Source organism: Plodia interpunctella, chromosome 3 (genome assembly GCF_027563975.2).
Source record: "Plodia interpunctella isolate USDA-ARS_2022_Savannah chromosome 3, ilPloInte3.2, whole genome shotgun sequence".
Classification (NCBI taxonomy): domain Eukaryota; kingdom Metazoa; phylum Arthropoda; class Insecta; order Lepidoptera; family Pyralidae; genus Plodia; species Plodia interpunctella.
In genome coordinates this window covers 7101780-7120345 of record NC_071296.1, presented here as the reverse complement: position 1 = coordinate 7120345, position 18566 = coordinate 7101780, and the positions used below count along the sequence as shown (strand labels likewise).

The following is an 18566-nucleotide window of genomic DNA, read 5'->3' as shown; positions in this document are numbered from 1 at the left end:
ACCAGAAGCATGTCGGTTATAACTGGATGAGGAAGGCTAGAGACAGGAAGTCATGGAACCAAATGGAGGAGACATAGGCCGTCTGAAGACGGAAAAAACAAGCGTTGCGATGATGACGAATAATGAGATAAGTACTAATAAACATTCAATCCAAAAAGTTCTATTTACAATTCATATATAATGAGATTACTTTATATGGCGATCTACGACTTGATTACTTACAATTAAAGAAGCACTTGCTACTATGTAAATGTGAAGTGTATTGCGCAATTGCACCATGACGTCACAAGGATAATAGCGTTTGCCTTGACCTTAGCCTGTCAACGTGGCGCCTGCGTCTGCGCGTGTGCTTATGTAACTTATCGCTATACTTTTTGCACTCAAATATATTCTTGAGGACTTTTAGTTCAAGATCAAGTAAAAAATAAAAACAAAGTTAAAAAAAGAACATACCTAATTGATTAGACCATTTATATGTAAAGTTTATAGAAGTATTTATAAAAAGCATGTTCAAATGTCAAGCAGCCAAAGGCCAGTTATTCTAGTTTTAAATTTTAATAAATTCATAATACGGTCATCAATCTCAGTAAGGACACTTGTACTTGATATATGAATAGTACAATTCTTGTTTGTAATCACTCACCTATCTCAATTTTAATTTTGAACATGTAAGTAGTATTGTCCAAAAACAGATAACTTACACAGAACTTACATAGAACCAAAAATTATTTCAAAAACAATTTTACTATTATAGCAAGATAAAGAGAGGTGTGTTTATATAAAATTCTTAAAATCCTTAAACCAAAATAAACATATCTGCAAATTTTAATATAATAACCACTTTAATAGAAGTTTTAACTTTTTTAATAAGTTTTAACGACCTCGGTGGCGCAGTGGTAAAGAGCTTGCCTCTGAACCGAGAAGTCCCGGATTCGATCCCCGGTCGGGTCATGATGGAAAATGATATTTTTCTGATTGGCCCGGGTCTTGGATGTTTATCTATATATGTATATGTTATAAAATATAGTATCCTTGAGTTAGTATCCCTTAACACATGTGTCGTACTTCCTTTGGGGCTAGCTATTGAGCTTACACAGATTGCTGATTTGTGATATATTTGTGATATATTTATTTATTTCTTTATTTCACTGACTAAATATATATAACTATATATACTTGGAATATTTTTGTTGTTCAAGACGTGTCGAGAAAAAAAAATATTTCTGCGAGTCCTTTTGCGAGCCCGTTGAGACTTACCCAACCCAATCCCAACTCAACCCAAAATAACTTTTATTTCGCAGTTTTGTCGGGTTTTTTTTTTCTTTCTCTCAGTCTTCACGTGGTCTAAACTGCGCAGCAGTTAGTTTGATGAATATAATTATAATAATTATTAAAAACAGATTGATATTATGTTGTGTTCTCACACGATAAAGAGGCGTTCGTGCCTTTTCCCCGAAGACGTGACTCGATTACTTCTCAGAATCGCGATGCGGACTCAGCCTGCGAAAATACACGCTCATGGTATCAAACTTTTATATTAGATACAGCATGGCAGCACGTCGTAAAAATTCCCAAATTTGTTTTCATACATCATACATTTTGTGAGCTATTGAAATACTGATTCAAGCAGGTAAATTGGCCGTCATGTCTTTTAAATCCTCAATTATTTGCTTATAATATTCTAAAAAAAAACTTTTCCAAAAATCTATTTTAAGTACTACCTACCTTATCCATATATCCGTACTAATATTATAAAGTTAAAATATTTGTATTTTAATTTCTTTGTTTTTTGTTTGTTATATAATGCTCAGATGAGACAGATTGAATCCTATGATTCAATCTGTCTCATCTGAGCATTTAAAAGAAATACAGAGACCTAAAAGATCTGTATAAATTGTGAATATATTACCTATTGTTTAATTTATTCATTTATTCACACTAATAAAGAGAAAAGATTTACATTCTATGGATTGATTAAACACATTTATGTATAAATGTGTTTTTACAACAAATAATTCATTCTCTCATTTCATTTCACCTTTCACTATAATTTTTCTTCCTGGGGTCCGTTGGGACAGATATTACAGGAATTTCGTCCCGCCGACTCAGACACGTCTAGACAAACTACTATTTATCTTAGCACAGTATCATCAATCTCGTGTCTTCCACCCACCCACATTCAATTTTGCGACAAACAAGGCTTTGCCGTGTATTTTCTTGCTGTATTTAGACAATCTCATTGCACGGACTTAATCATTGTTACATTTTTATTACTAAATTGAGTTTGTTTCGGTTTGGATTACCTTGACAAGAATCGGACATCGTGGTAATCATCATCGCAAATTTTTGATTTAGGTAACTTACGTATTATTACTATTTCCGTCTATTTATAAATTACTAACGTATAATTAAATAAAAAAACAAACACCTTCCGTAGTCGTTTCAATAGGCAGCATAGACAATTGAAGGAATTTTTATATTGTAAGAGAAGCAAAAAATCGACAGCTTTATAAAAAGATGTACCTACGTAGGTGTGAATTGATGATTATATGGAATGTACGAAATATAACTACCTATATATGTATGTAAGTATAGCACTATCAAGTATCTATTACGTCAAATACTTGACAGGTGCGTGTTTATTATTAAGTTGTAGGTACCTGCGTCTCAGATCTACGTCGTATTTCCCTGCACCTTAAACCCTTTAAATCGTAAACATGTATGTTTACAATAACAATGTACAGAAGTATTTTTACGATAAAACAAGGTTGAATTAAGTAGGTATGCTTAATATTTTCTACCATTAAACTATTTACTATCAAAGTTACTTAGCATGCAAAAATTTTGGTAGATATAACGATTGAGAAAACTTGCAAAACTGTAATGGAATATAAAATTAAACAAATTAATCTATCTTAATTTTTGTCATCTTGATGTAGATATTAGGGCAAGTATTCAAATAAATACTTTTTTTTTCAAAGGATATACTTTCGAAAACATTTTTTATAGCGACGATGATTCTTGCAGAAGAAAATAAAGAAAAGTGCTTGTTTTCTGTTTTTTGTATTTTACTTCACAGACGATATAATAAAGTGAAGAAACTTCAGTGTCTTCTATCTATCGCTTTATTGGTTTGTTTTTCCGGATTCATTGCGGTAAACACATGACGTCACGGGCACGGGTCACAGTCATTATTTAGGCTATGGTTGGATATATAATTATTTCTTTTACAAATATGGGTTTATATTATTAGAAGTAACTAGGTATAAGCTGGAATTGCGATTTTAAACGTTACTTGCTTGAATTTCCGTATTCCATTCGCTCGCAAATTTTATGATGTGTGAAAACAATCAATAATTTGGAAGTATAGTTGACCTGAAAACATAGTGCATCGGCTGAAACTGCAGTTATGAGCATGTGATTTAGACAATTGGGCCTAAACATATTTGCCCGGGCCCAAACCCATCTCTGCTCTTTTATAATTCTTCTTTAATTTTACATATTTTAAACTAGTGGCCGTCGTACGGAGAGAAAAAGAGACAGTGTTTCCCAAACAAAAAAAAAAGTCAAGTCCTGATAGCTGAGCGGCAATAACAATCCCAAGACATGCTATTAGCCAGTCGTAAATCCACACCGAATCTTAAAAAAATTAAAGCATGTATAAAGGACCTCGGGCTCTATGTCGAACCAGACTCTCGATTGGCGAAAGCTTTTACTTTTAACGCCATAACTGGTTGGTAAGTTATCGGTCAGGTCAAGGCCACACGAGCCTTACGAAAAGCGGTTTGGCGCCGCGAGCAATTTTATTTAATGTATCTATAAATTTTCTGCGTTTAATTTTGATACGAAAGCAATTCTTTATGTTAGAATAAATATTCCGCAGAAAAACATTCATAATTTATCGCCCAGTTCGTTCTGTGGACTGCATTAATACCTAAACATGCTTCTAGTGGTTCCACATTTATAATCAAAACAAAATAAAAAGCACGCGGTCGTCTCGACTCGTAAAGGTAGGAAGAAAATTGTTATTTTTTTTTGTGTCTAGACTAGAAGGCTAGACGTCGCTCGTAAAATCTCTTAAGAAAAGGAAGGGCGAGCGAAGTCTTAAGTATTTGGATGTGCACTCGTTCCGAATTCCAAACGCGTTGGTTTATCATTGACTTGGTTTTTAACGGTGACAAAATTTGCATGCGTGTATTCGTAGGTCGTAGGTAACAATATTTCGTTTGCCAAAAATACTCGTAAGTGAGGCATGTTTGCGCACCCTTGACCTGCACAGAGTTGCGCAACCATTCCCGAACACTGCCGCAAGGTCGCCACACTACTGCAAATTTACCATCTTATCCTCGCCGAAATAATGTAAGACAAAAACGGTGTCGGAAGGCAAACGAAGATTTGAATGTTCATTTTTACTCTTGAAATATTTACGAAACAAACAAGCCGTCTTATAATAGCTAAAATTATTTAAGAAAACGTATTTTTGTGTATGTATTATTTTTGCAATAGACATTCACGATTTTCACATTTTATTAATGGAAACTTTCATTTGGTTCAGTAATACTATGAATCATAGAATAGCTCGAAGTTCTTTTGAAGTTTGCATTGTATATCATTGTATAACAATGTATATCAACAAACACTTCTTAGGATGCATCCATATGTTTTAAAAAACAATATTTTGAAACATTGTTGTTCGAATGTTTTGCGATGTTTTGAAGGGCGAAATAAAATTACAAATAAAATAAGTAGTAATCAGCAAGGCGTGGCCTATGGTATGGCAAATCATTCAAATAAAAAATCATCAGTTGAACGGAATTGTTATTTAGTGCATGAACCAGCAATGGATTACGTCCAATTTATGCATAAAATTCCCGGAGTAAAGGTAAACTCATCTCAACGCTGGCTAAATGCGGATCGGAATACACATGTACATGTTTCAACGACAGCAAATACAGCGGGAATCAGCGGCTAAAAGTAAAATAATGATACAATTGCCTGGAAAATTATTGATTTACTGACGCAAACTCTATTGTGGATGCACCATTAGAGACCTTGGTCACACATTATATAAGATGACTTAGCCTCCACTTTTGTTTACCGCATCATTGCCGGGTTCACTCACCGGCCGTGATCGCTAGTTAGAAAAACATTTATGCGATTGGATTACAACGCTTGTTATTCGTCGCCGGTGTACTTACGTAATTTGTTGTAATTGTAATTTGTTCGTGGCTTCCGCTCAATTGATGCGTGGCTGATTCTGTAAACAGTCATACGACACTCGTCCATATGATTGTATTTATATTATACTAGCTTTTTAAGGTTTCGGTATGATATAACAGCTGTGAAAATATGTAATTTCTATCTAAGTACCTATTTCTTTTCGCGCAATGTAATTTCAAGGAAAGATAAATCTTGTTATATATATATTCCTAAATATAACTTTAAAATAAGTAAGTACATTTGATAGAATATTCACCAGTTAGACGTTTTTTTGTTGTTGTTTTAGTTGGTGCTATTTCAAATTTAGGATTATAAGTTTAGATTTATTTAAATTAAAACTACTTTTAGGTATTTTTTGATATTTTAAAATATGGGAACATACCTGTTTTTCGAGACCTCCAGTCCCCAATTAATTACAATAACTTACATTATTAAATTAGTCATATACCTTATTATTTTTCTAACTCTAGGTTAGAAAAAATTAAGTCGCTATTGTCATTTTTTATCTATCTCCATTCAGCTATAAAAATAACAATTATATTCAATCTGGCCCGTGTATTCAACAGCGGCATTGGAAATCCTGCCCACACATATAAGCCTACTGGAACTTCAAGTCAATTTATTACATAAATAACTTACTTGCCAAAAAAGGTTAGTACAGATAAAAATGGTTGCATCACTTTAACAAGTAAGTATATTTAGAGGGAGATAAAAATATTAATGACAAATAAATGATCTATGTCTGTATATGAAATCTTTCCGCAGCTGACATAAAGACCCATGCACAGCCCAAATTTATAGATGACATTCTATTGGGCGTGGATTGTTTAAATAAGGTATACTTCTTCTTGACTAATTTGTTCTAATTGCAACATATGATACTTACTTATCTACGTATGTTTGGCAGGAGACCAGTAAGAGAGCACTAATTCCTACATGAAAAAGTGTGATCATAGCATCTATCTATGTAAATATCTATGGGTAACTAATTATAAATCTAAATGTGCAGGATAATATATATTTTTTTAAAATTACAGCGATGTAGCATCAGCTTCATGAAATGAGTATAATTGCACCAGTCAGCTTTGACGTTAACTTTACCTGCGCAGAAAGTACTTACGGAATTTTGTTATTCTTAACTTCAAAGTTGACAGGAGCAACCATGACTCATACTCATTCAATGGAACAGTACAAATATAAAGTAGATATGACTCGGTATTTAGACTTTTCGATAATCCGGTTACGTATCAGATAAAAGTCAGGTAAAAAAAGATTAAACATGGAGCGTAGGAGCTCTCACGTACCTATGTACAACATCGGGGTTTTCAGAACTCTATCACCAGGTTCTGACATCATCCGCGATCGTTACCCTTGAAATTGAATAAACAAGTGAATCATAAGTTTATTTGTATTTACGTAAACAGATGTTAGCGACGTTACAATACATTAGTTTATAATAGACTTGATTCTTGACATGACGTTTATCTTGTTGTGTGAAGTTGAATGTGACCAAGTTCATCGTAACGAGAACGGACTTTGTCTATAATTTTTTTCACATAATAAATACACTCACTCATCTTGGCGTGTTCCTGGTCGCATTCGGGGGTTATGACGCCGTGGAGCCCAGTATCAGTGTAAAAGTAAACCTGCCTGACGTTAACCCTCCTTGGGAATGCAATTGTTGCCGATCAGTTGCCAAGGCTTTTTGTCCCTTAGTCGCCTCGTATGATATCCATAGGAGAATAATGGTCCTTTTTTAAGGCGAAACCGAAAATGGTGTGTACCATAAATCTTCCATAATAAATATTATCAGGGAAATAAAAGTAACTCGATATTCTTTCTCATCTGAGCGCGTTTCCGGTTGATTCCTCAACAGAATCCCGACATATGCTTTCCGATTTTTCTTTTCCATTTCGCACGACTTCAAATCGGTGCTATGAATATAATCTTTAGCGACATCAAGCCAGTTTTTCATTTTGTTATTTCTTCAGAGTGGACCCAGACGGAAGCGGCATAGTCAAACATTTATTTCTATATTTATATTATGTTTCAGCAAAACGGTATAAATATTATGGTATGCCGAATATTTTTCTTTCTTCTTTATCTCTGTGGTTCCTGAATATTAAAAACAACTTGATTTTCACTACGAATTCCAATTTGAATACCTACTTACAAAATGAGATAACGAAACATAATTCACCAGATGGCGAGACACATAAAAATCATTTGGAATGTGATAAGTTTAAATAATTCCGAATTAAAACCAATAAATCGTTCAAAACGACCGTGAGTAGTATTCCTACTACGGAGGTGATTACCATAATGATCCACGATGCCGATAGTAATGACGCACGTGTTTGTACATACTTAAAGCATCAATTCATTGCTGTTTTTATAAAGAAGAGCTATACAAAATTTTTGTAAGGATTTATAATGTTGATGAGGATGGCACGCCATAATGATTATTTACACACATGCAAACCCATGAAGCTGGTTTGACGTCGTTAAAAACGATTTATGCGTACCTACCAATATGACCTGACAACTGAGTATGGCGAAGTGGCGTGTGGCCCCGCCCTAGAATAGGACTACTCCAAATCCTCCTGTGGATATCGTACGTATCGTAAGGCAACACGTACTGTTAACCCTTTGTTGCCTTGTACGAAATATCCTCCTCCATCCTCAAAGAGGTGTGACGTCAGGCGGGCAGTCATTTGTAAAAGCATAGTCGAATCTACAAAATTTTATGGTTGATTTAACTTTGGGCTTCGGGACGTCACATCTCTAAATGTAACTGAGAACACGCGAACTAAGTATGCCGAAGACCGTGCAAAGCAGATGAGAAAGTTAATTTCACTAGGTCTAATAATTATGATTATAAACAAATATGCATTATATACTTCGCAAAATGTGTATAAGAGCTTATCCTTACTTCACTTATTTTTAATATAATCAGAGTAATTTTTTAGGAGAATTATATCTTTATTTAAATTAATTTGATACTTTACACACGATAAATTCAAATACTTATTTTGTCAAATTTCTATAGCAAGCATATCTCGCTATGGAAGCTCAGCCTACAAGGTGTGCACTTGAAACGTGCTCGATCGGTGACCATCAGTAGTCGTCCCTGAACCCATCAACCATTGCCGGTTATTAGAACCAATTGTCCAGACGCCGGACATCTCAGAAATAGAGAGACCAACGACGTTTAAAGAAGCCATTTGCGACGATTCCTGCATTTCCTTGTACCGGGACTGCAACTACGTAGTGACACTGCACACTATGTAATGTGGTCATTATACCTTTTATGCCATAAATAAATAACCAAGCAATATAGTTTATTTTGTCTTATTAAATCAGCAATGTTTATGAGATTTGAATAATATACAAATCTGGAAACAACAAACAACGTGCAGTCTGTCAAGAAATTGAAGAAAATATATTTTTGATGAACTAATTTTTTTTTGTTGTGAAACACACAGTGTTCATCAAATTTCAGACAGCGCCTTTATCAAATTTCTTCACTTTCATGACAGACTGTAATAATTTTGATAAACTTGGATCCAAGTGCAATTTAATAAACGTCATAAATTTATTAAATTACATTTATTAAATTACACTTGGATCCCGAAGAAATAATAATACTTTGCCTTAGATTTTGTATTCTGATATAATAACACCGAGCTACTTCAAAAGAAACCAACAAAAATTTCCAGTAAAAAATAACCACTTCCAAATTACAATTGTAACGTCACATTGTCCTTGAATTTAATATTTTTGTTTATCTTCGCCAATTGATACAATAAATCTTACAACACGCGACTCGGAACATTACGAGATACCTAAATATATTTGTTTGTTGTTGCCGCTATTATTAAAGTCTAAATAATGATAAAATGTTACCGAATAGTATATAGTTACAATAACATTTGCTCTGCCCAAATTTAAATATATAATTATTTACACATGAAGATAAAATAAGCTTAAGATAATAGATTTTTTTAACTATATATCTCTTCTGTCTCTTCTTCGGCTTCTACCTAGGGCGTCAATAGTATGTACCTAAGTAGTAAATCTTTATTTGTCATATAAATTACAAAAAAGATCCTCTTATCCTCAGATACCCAATCAAAAAGTCCATAATAGTACACTACGTATAGAAGAACATTCCAATTGTATTGGACAATATATTTTTCTAAATACGCAGTAAAGGAATACCTGTTATGGAAATACTAAAATATCCGTATACCTATATATGTTTACAATGTCCACCTACTATCACTACGATGAAAATACTTACAGCAAAAAAATATGTATTAAATTTAATACATATCATTATCACTTTTATTATTTACTAGTTCGATTACCTAAAAATTTCAGGATACAAATTACACTGTAAGTACTCTCGTACTATGTCATAAAAAGTCCAATAAATTATTTATGATGGAGTTAGTAAAATATCTTCACAAACTTTCATGTTATAATTTAAAGTATGAAATATAATTTTTATTATCATTTATATAACAATGTGGTGTGATGTATCTTATCGAGAATGTAACCTTGATCTCCAAGACCTTGATGATGCAAATTATGTATTTTCGTCGTGCAGTCGATACTGCATGTTTAGTTATCCCGCATAGACCTCTATGCGTAAGGAATAACAGCTAATTAGCTGTATATATTATTACTCAATAATTACATACAATTTCAAATACCTACACATTTCTGTTTTTTTATTACTGGTTATTCGTATGCATCCGTAAAAATCCAAAGCGTGTATAGTATCGATTAAAACAATTTCCTCATGAATTCGAATAAAAAAATACTAATCGAAATAAGAGATATGAAGTGAGCTAATATTTGCAAAAATTAAAATAATGTAATCTGTATATTGTAAGTATAGCATTTTTACTAAATACCTATTCATATTTTTAAAGATATTGACATCCACAGTTCAATGCACTCAGGTGTCGTATCATAATACACTATTAAATTACCTGGGAATATAGATCAATGAATGGTGCGGTGATCAATGGATTGAGTCACTTAGCATTCATTTTGTAAGGCAAAGCAAATCGTTATGCTTATTTGAGTCATATCCTGTTGCAGCACTGGGTAGGCACCACATTTGGTAAATTGGGAAATATTGAAAACAATAGCTGATGACTGTTTAAATGGCAAGAATAGAGATTTATATATATTTATTTTAAAAATACTATTAATATTTATATAATGTTGGTCAAACAAATCCAAAAAGTCATATACTCAATTATAATTAACGTTTGCTGAAACGACTTTTTCACTCTTCTGAATCTTGTTTACAACTTTTCAATTCCTTTATTCGCAGTCAAGCAACAAAAAATATACATACTTATACATTAACCTGAAGTAGAAAACGGTCCATTTTCAATGGTTTACGGTATTTTGTCTGTTCTTGATGATATCAAGCCTTCTTGAAATATCGGAATATAATACCTATTAAATCTAAAACTTTAATTCTTCATCCTATATTCTTACGAAAATTGCATGATAATCAGTTTAGCATCGCATGCTAGCCTATATCTGTTTCGGACAGAAACGACGATATTTTTGTTTTACTCAATTTCATATCATATTTTTGTAAGTTATCTCATGGAGTAAAAAGAATGAAGTTTATGTGGGGCCAAGCGTGCAAGGCTACACGAACACATGTTCGTAGTTGCCTCCTACGATATCCACTCACGGCTCGGGGGGAAATGGCTCCTATTCTAGGACGGAACGCCAAATTATAATAACATTAAGCTGTATATACCTGACAACATATAAAATCTTTGCAACAATGACCATTTTTTACTTCTCGTTTTAAATAGGGGGCACCTTACAGATAATAAATTTGGCACGTACTTCTGGTCACCTTGAAGATAGATAAATGGCAACGCCGATTAATCGTTTCATTCACATTTTTAAATTTTAATTATAGTCATTAAGTATCGAGAAGTCAAAATAAAAAACGGCCAATCGCGAGTCGGATTTGTGCACTTAAAGTTCCGTCAAAGGTCAAAAAGTATTTCGTACTTCTTTCATTGCTCATGATGTCGGTTTTCAAAGATTTTCCTTAACTTGTGAGAGCATGTAGAAATACGTAATTATGTTTCTTGTACCTATAACACCTAAGTAATCGCAAAACTTAATTCTTATAAATTATTTCAGATAAGTAAGAAGATAAGGGCTAGAGTACAGTACCTATATCTTACTCTGGTTAAATATAACCAGCCCTTTACGATATAGTACAGTACTATTGTACTGTACTAGTTATAGGGCTGGTTATATAGTAAAGGACCCTCATGCCATTCGTATGGGCCATCCAGGGCCAACTGTCAACTGTGATAGTGAACAAGAAGGCTGATAACGTACTAGTAAATTTTGAGAACAATATGACCAGATGATGTAACATCACACAACCTTGCTAAAGTCGATGCAAATAAAATGCAAATAATCACCTTCCAACTTCGGGTGACTTAATTTGGCATAATATCACTGTGACCTTAATATGTAGTAAGTAATAAAATTTTCACTCTGCGTTACTAGCGAACGTAAATGTCTTGAACTTCGATCACTATACTATTTTTATTTTTTTTTAAATCATGTGTTCAACTACTCAGCTATAAATTGTTAAGCACATTAGTATATATCCCGTTCCGATAGGAATATGTGAAAAAAAAAACAAATTTTCGACTATGTCCGATCAATTTGTAATAGAGAGCAAAAACATTGCATTTTTTGTTATTTCTGGTTGTATATTCTGCTCTATTTCGACATCCTTGTCTGCTGTGATGCTGGTGTACAAAAAGCCAATCCAGCCCTATATTATCTATCATCTTGGTGTCAATCCCTAACATGGTGAAAGAATAGGAACAAGCAATTTTCAATCCACTCGGTATACACAGTTACCGGAAATTCTACGCAGATTGCTAAGTATTTTCAGAAGTTACAGTTCATGAAATTACCATAAATTTCATTTCTCTATTACGTAGATTATAACACAAACACCATCATTATTCTTTCAAGCTATTTTTGATATACCGTTATCTACCAGATAATATTGTGCATTCAATAAATGAATTTTCCCATGATTATGATTTTTTAATATCAGTGATTATGGTCATGTAATATTTTTTCTCGTATCGTATCTAATCGTAGATTCAGTTCAAAATTATATGATTTTATTTTATTACAATATTTCATTCATGATACGGAAGCAGAAGAAATATTTCCAAGAAGACCTGCACAAGTAAATAAATTATAAATAATCAGATTGATAGTCATTAGGTAACTTTTCAAATCCAATCCGATATGATTCTTACCTACTTAGATATCAGAACATATCTGTGTGCATCAGTCAGTCTTAATTTTTGCAACGCAGTTAGTTGAAGTAGGTTATCAGTTGACCCACGATGTGCGTAGTTGATCGTTTAGGCACGTTACGTCACGGGTTTGCTTAATTGATAGACAAAATATGGCCGTTATTGCTTATCACAGTCAATTTTCAATTGCTATGCTAAGGATCTATTTACCAGTTGGTTATAAATTAATATACCAGTTAGTTCAAAATCGTTGTAATTGTCGCTATGACTGAAAACGGACGAACATCATCATCATCATACATTATAATCTACAATGTGGACGTAAGTATCATAGTAATATATAAATCGTAGTTATACGAGTATATCTCCTTCCTCACTGTTAATATACACACACACACCGTTCGCACACTGATTCAGGTCTCATCTGAAAATCAGTGTATCGCCCTTCTGGGTGATAGTGTACTGAGATGGGCCTTTTTGTATTGCTGCAACACAGAACACTTGCTCTTCAATTGTGCTTATGTATATTACTGTGTTTTATTTTGTGTTTTTAGTCTGGTTGTGTATTGGTCCAAATTTTATATGATACTTCTGTCATTCTTTCATATTTATTAAGGAATTTCTTCTAGTTTAATTCAAGATTGGAGGATTCATTGGAGACAGAATCACCAGCGCCTAGAAGATCATCTGTAAGTTTCGTTAAGGTAAGACCCTTTTTAATTTTGTGGTATAAAGTGAAAATCGATTTGACGAGCTTTTCACTCTTCTCTTTCAAGTCTTCTAAATTAATGTTTTATTCTAACTTATTTATAGTAGAAACTATAGGTATAAACTTTAAACACAGTGTAAGTCAGTAGTCATTATTGAAATAGTTCCAATTTTGACTGGAAATTATATTTTGGGCAAATTGCGCAGACACCCTTAGGAGAGGTTCCAGCGAGCTGCGCTTACGCAAGTGTTCTTATCGATTGGTCGCGCCTGCGTAACTCCTGACCAGCGGGCATTCACCCCGCCATTCACGCAAAACTTAGATTTGGAAACTACGGAGCAAGCCAGCTGCATTGAGTTACTTCCTTATCTTTTATTACTGCGCTAACGACCACCGGCACAGATGTTCATAGCGGCGATACTTACAAAGTATCATCACAGTTGTAACAACTCATTTGTTTGTTGCTACGAGTATAGCCTGAAATACGAAAGATGTCATTGTTATTGAAATATCTGATTTCTTATTCTGTAATCATTTCAGATTAAATTTTGAAGCTCACGTAAAACTGAACCTTGAAACCTGTGTAAAATTTGAAATAATTATGGTAAACTAATAGCTATCTTGACAAAATATACAGAATATAGGTGGATTATGCAGCGTTGTCGTTCCTATATTTTCATTAAATTCAATAACTATAAAGCTTTGTGCATTTGTACTTATATGTGATATGTTTCCAGGAATCGAAACCACCAATGATGAATTAGTGTCAGATTCGAGGACATGCATAACACGAGTGCAATAGTTATACAACGTCACTAGGTATATCATATTATCACATTTAGGTACAGTCAACTAACACATATCGAGTTATCTTGCACAGACGTCTATGTGGCGGTAATAGCGGCCAATTTGCTATGGCTTTTGGTGGGTCGATGTGCCGTTGAGTGTATTTGCATGTGTAGCGATTTGCGAATTAAGCATGACGAGCAATGTGTAGAGGATTGGGTTACGTGGGCACTCCCGGGAAGACATTATGTTTCGATACACCTCCTGGTTCCACGTAAGCGACCTGAACCACTGAAGGACCATCCGATCAAATAACTTTTATTATCGATTGTCTGAAAATACGATACGACACTGTGTTGAAAAGAAATTTATTAGTTAGGTTTGAGGTAAGTGGGATTGTTATAGGATTAGGATATAGTTTCAAAACTTCATATATCTTTTTGTTTCTTAAATTATAATAAATACTCTCTAATAAACTCATACTCGTCCGGGCTCCGCTCTCATAAATAAATTTCGGGATAAAAAGTACCTATTCCGGGTTTTATTCTACCCGAGTAACTCTTAGAAATCCAGTAGAATTTGGGTAATTGAGTATCAATGTTCTCATATCCTCATCGTATAGGATTTGAATAACTATTTAAACCTCTGTTTAAACTGAAGGCGTTATTTAGTAACTGCTTTATTTTTCTAAAATGAAAAGACCAAATATTAAGCAATTGTTGTAAGTTAAAAAACAGGCGATGTTAATATATTCCAATGAGATTAAAATCGAGATTTTGTGTAGAATTTTGTAACACATTACAGCGGAATTGTTTACTATGACCCTGATAGCAAATCAAAACAATGACACAACTAATGGAATATTATCTTATTACGACTACTAGAAGTTATCTATTTCGTAACTGGTTATTTATTTATATATTTATATACAAAATTAGTTAATAAACAGTGGCAAATTATCTTAAATTAGTGGAGTAAGTTCAAAATGTATTGTCCAACTTGATTATGACATCTTATTTTTTTTTCAAAATTTGAAAATAGAAAATTGTTTTTTATTCAAATATGTTTAATACTTACGCATCTTATAAATAAATAAAAAAAGTAATGGGTAGCCATTACTTTATTATATTTAGCGTGAGTAATAATGATAAAAGTCATTAATTATCGTGGCATCAAGAACTATATAGTTGGGCCTGTAGTTTATCGAAAAGTTATCTCCATTAAGGGAATGCAAAAATTGTGTCACCTACTTTTCGCGAGATGTGAAGGTCGTATTGAATGTATTGTTCAAATAAATTAAATATATTTTTTTATAAAGTGACCCCAAGCGTCATGTACAATCGATAAACGTAATAATGAGTGAATTAGGCTCAGTTATGGGTATATAAAGTTTCATTGGCTCGATTATTAACGAACCAATTTATTTTGTGTTTTCAAATAATTCAGTTGAATTAGATTTCTTCAACATTTATTTAAATAAAATATGAAGCTTTTCTACGTGACTAGACAAGTATTGTAAGTAAAGAATTGTCGATGGTTTTCTATAAATTGTCGTACCTAATTCCGATTTTTTAACACTGCACAGCACGCAACCGAGCACTGAGGGCGATTCGGATAATTTTATAAACCGATTTAAAAATTGTTCCAAATACAAAATGAATTATAATCATTAAATACACATTTTGTGTCATTTTTTAAAGTTTCAGTGTTGATTGTTGGTAATCGAATTTCAATCGATGTTCTAGAATCAAAGTAAAATGAAATATGTTTATAGCAAAGCTATTGAGATTTTTATTATTCAGCAAAATAATTCCGAGGAGAAAGTCCAAACAAATAAATAACATTATAATCGTAACTCGTGTAAACTATGCGAAATGCTTTGGTGCATTTTTACTTCAGAGAAAGGGCTATCATTTGCAAAAAATAAAAGCTGATTCCATGAATCTATTTGTTGTTAAGTCATAAAGTGACAACTAGTGATGAGTAATTTTACGCTATAGTAGTAGGAACTCAAACAAACAAAAAAAAAAACGTGACTTCTTTGCTTAACAACATACTGAGAGGCCATTAGGTATATGATTATCTGGTAACATACTTCGGAAACGCTTACAAGACAATGTTTAAATATTTATTTGAACAGGTTTGAGGAGATTGGGCTTAAATTACCATAATGCATATTTCTACCGTAAAATTAAATTTGATATATTACATGGTCTTTTTCCATAATTTTATTTAAACCTAAAGCCACCAAACATACAATTTATATTATTAACAGTAAGTAGACAACAAGATCCATAAATAAAAACTACTATTTTAACAATCTAGTTTAGTTTTAACCGCGTCTTTTGTTGCTGGAAAAACGACAAGTTTTTCATTTTTTTTTTCTGAAAAGATTTTACAAAGCTAATACAGAAACGAAAGACTTACTAAAACCACTTGTACACAGAATGCGACTTTATTTCAGAGAAACTACTAATATATTCTGGAGGCATTCCATTACGGAATTCCCTTAGTGCCACATAACCCCCGCGCACCCTTACATATGTTTTGACTTCTCGCCAAAGCGGCGCCCACCAGCGCTGATGATGAATCGCTTTTCGCAATTGAGATCACATAACCACTGTTATGTTATGTAGAACACTCACGAGTTTTGCCTAATTTCACTTTTTTCTTTGCAGAAAAGCAGAAATATCGAGAGCGAATATCGATTTTGTAAAAACAGGTGAATGTCGTCGGTGAAAACGATTTTCCTATTGTAATTACCGCCGCCGCCGTACGTCTAGACTCTAAAGAAAGCACCGATCGATTACAAGCTTCATATCGATAATTAAAGTTAATTAAATCAATTCCTAAATGAGTGTATTTTTTATTAACTGATTTTATTCCGTATCTTTTATATTTTTGTTAGATGTACATATCTACTTCAGTATTTTTGTTCTGCGTTCTTTTTGACATACAAATTATTAAAATAATGTGATTTAAAGATGATTCTGAAGTATCTGTAACAAGGTATTAAGTATAAACATCAATAATTATTTAATATACCTATAGTTATAGACAAACAATAATTTTAGAGAAGAAATTGAATTGGTCGTGCAGTATGTGAACGGTTGAATGTTTATTACTAGATTTATGTCAATGAGTACGTAATCGAGGACACACATATTTGAGACGAGCACCTGTGCAGTGACGTCTTTTGCCTTTGTACGAACAAAGACTGAATTTGTATATGAAAAGGTTCCATAAATCTATTTAATATAAATCAAATTGGGTCAATGCTCAAACGAAAAACAATAACCGAACTACGAAAAAAAATACGTATCTTTATTTTAAATATTAACATACTAATACAAAGGCATCACATTTTTATAACATGACTTCACTGTTTTCTAAAATCTAATGTTGTTTTCCTAAAACCTTTTACGAATAATTCTCAGGACAGATTAGATTTCGGCGTATTACTTAAATCATAAAAAACAAAGCTTGTAAACATGATTTACATTTATTCATATTATCTAACGAACAGCACTGTTCAAACAAATATTGATACTCATTACATAAATATTAATCAATATAATATCAAGGAATAATAGTTTCTTGACTATGAAGATCGGCTAAAGGGTCAATTCTCAAGGCATTCAAATAAACAGTTTATTAATTACTTCATTAAAAAAAAAATAAGTTCAATTTTTACTTCACATAGCACACATAATTACGTTGGTTTCGACCTTGAAATCTTAAAAAATAGGAAGTAAGATAATTTATTACTAAATATTTATAATAATCCATAAATAAAAACCGGGGTCATTGAAAATGTTAAAAAATATATTATTACTTAGAGCTTGTTAGTCTATGAACTTTTAATTAAAACAACCTTGACCGCAACATAGCTGGTACATAATTAATTTTAATAAATGTGATTTATTGAATTCATTATATATGAAACTGAAGTACCTTTTACAATGTTAGGTGTAGGTTTAAACGTATAAAATTAAGTACAAAATGATAACATAGCCTTCTTATTTAACCTGCATTGTATACTCTGTATTAACACTCTAGTGGACCTGGACAATCAGGTCGGTTTCTTAGTTCCACTCATTTTGTTACTAGTAGTAGTGTTTGTTTTGAGAAATTTAAATGACTTATTTTGATTCATTGAAAAAATAGACCTCGCCGCTAGTGACTGTTTAGTGAGAGATGTTCTAAAAGGAAATCAATAATATTCCTCGAATAGATTTATAGGAACCATCCGGTACCATTCCAATTGATGCGCAGAATGGCATGCTTTTAAAGTCAAAGTGGAAAATATTTTTATTTGAATAGGCAATATTCATATCACTTTCGATTAGTAATTAATAATTTTATGGCTTACAAACTAGTTGACGTCAACATAAGTATAACAAGCGCAAACGGAGATGCTGCGCAACAATTTCTTTACAGCATTTTCTCAAATTACCTCAAATTACAATTGTGTCTTATGTTGCACAAGTTAAATTCGACGTTGG

At 32.7% G+C, this 18566-nt stretch overlaps 1 long non-coding RNA gene across 2 annotated transcripts; it reads left to right on the top strand.

The window, feature by feature from the left end:
- Positions 1–11541: 11541 nt before the first annotated feature.
- Positions 11542–16942, top strand: LOC128683538 (uncharacterized). 2 transcript variants are annotated; one of them, XR_008406300.1, is made up of 4 exons: positions 11542–11757; positions 13196–13270; positions 14013–14094; positions 16740–16942. It is a non-coding gene; the product is annotated as an uncharacterized LOC128683538 (long non-coding RNA). The 2 variants fall into 2 exon arrangements; XR_008406299.1 differs by lacking the exon at positions 11542–11757 and adding an exon at positions 12478–12887.
- Positions 16943–18566: the final 1624 nt, after the last annotated feature.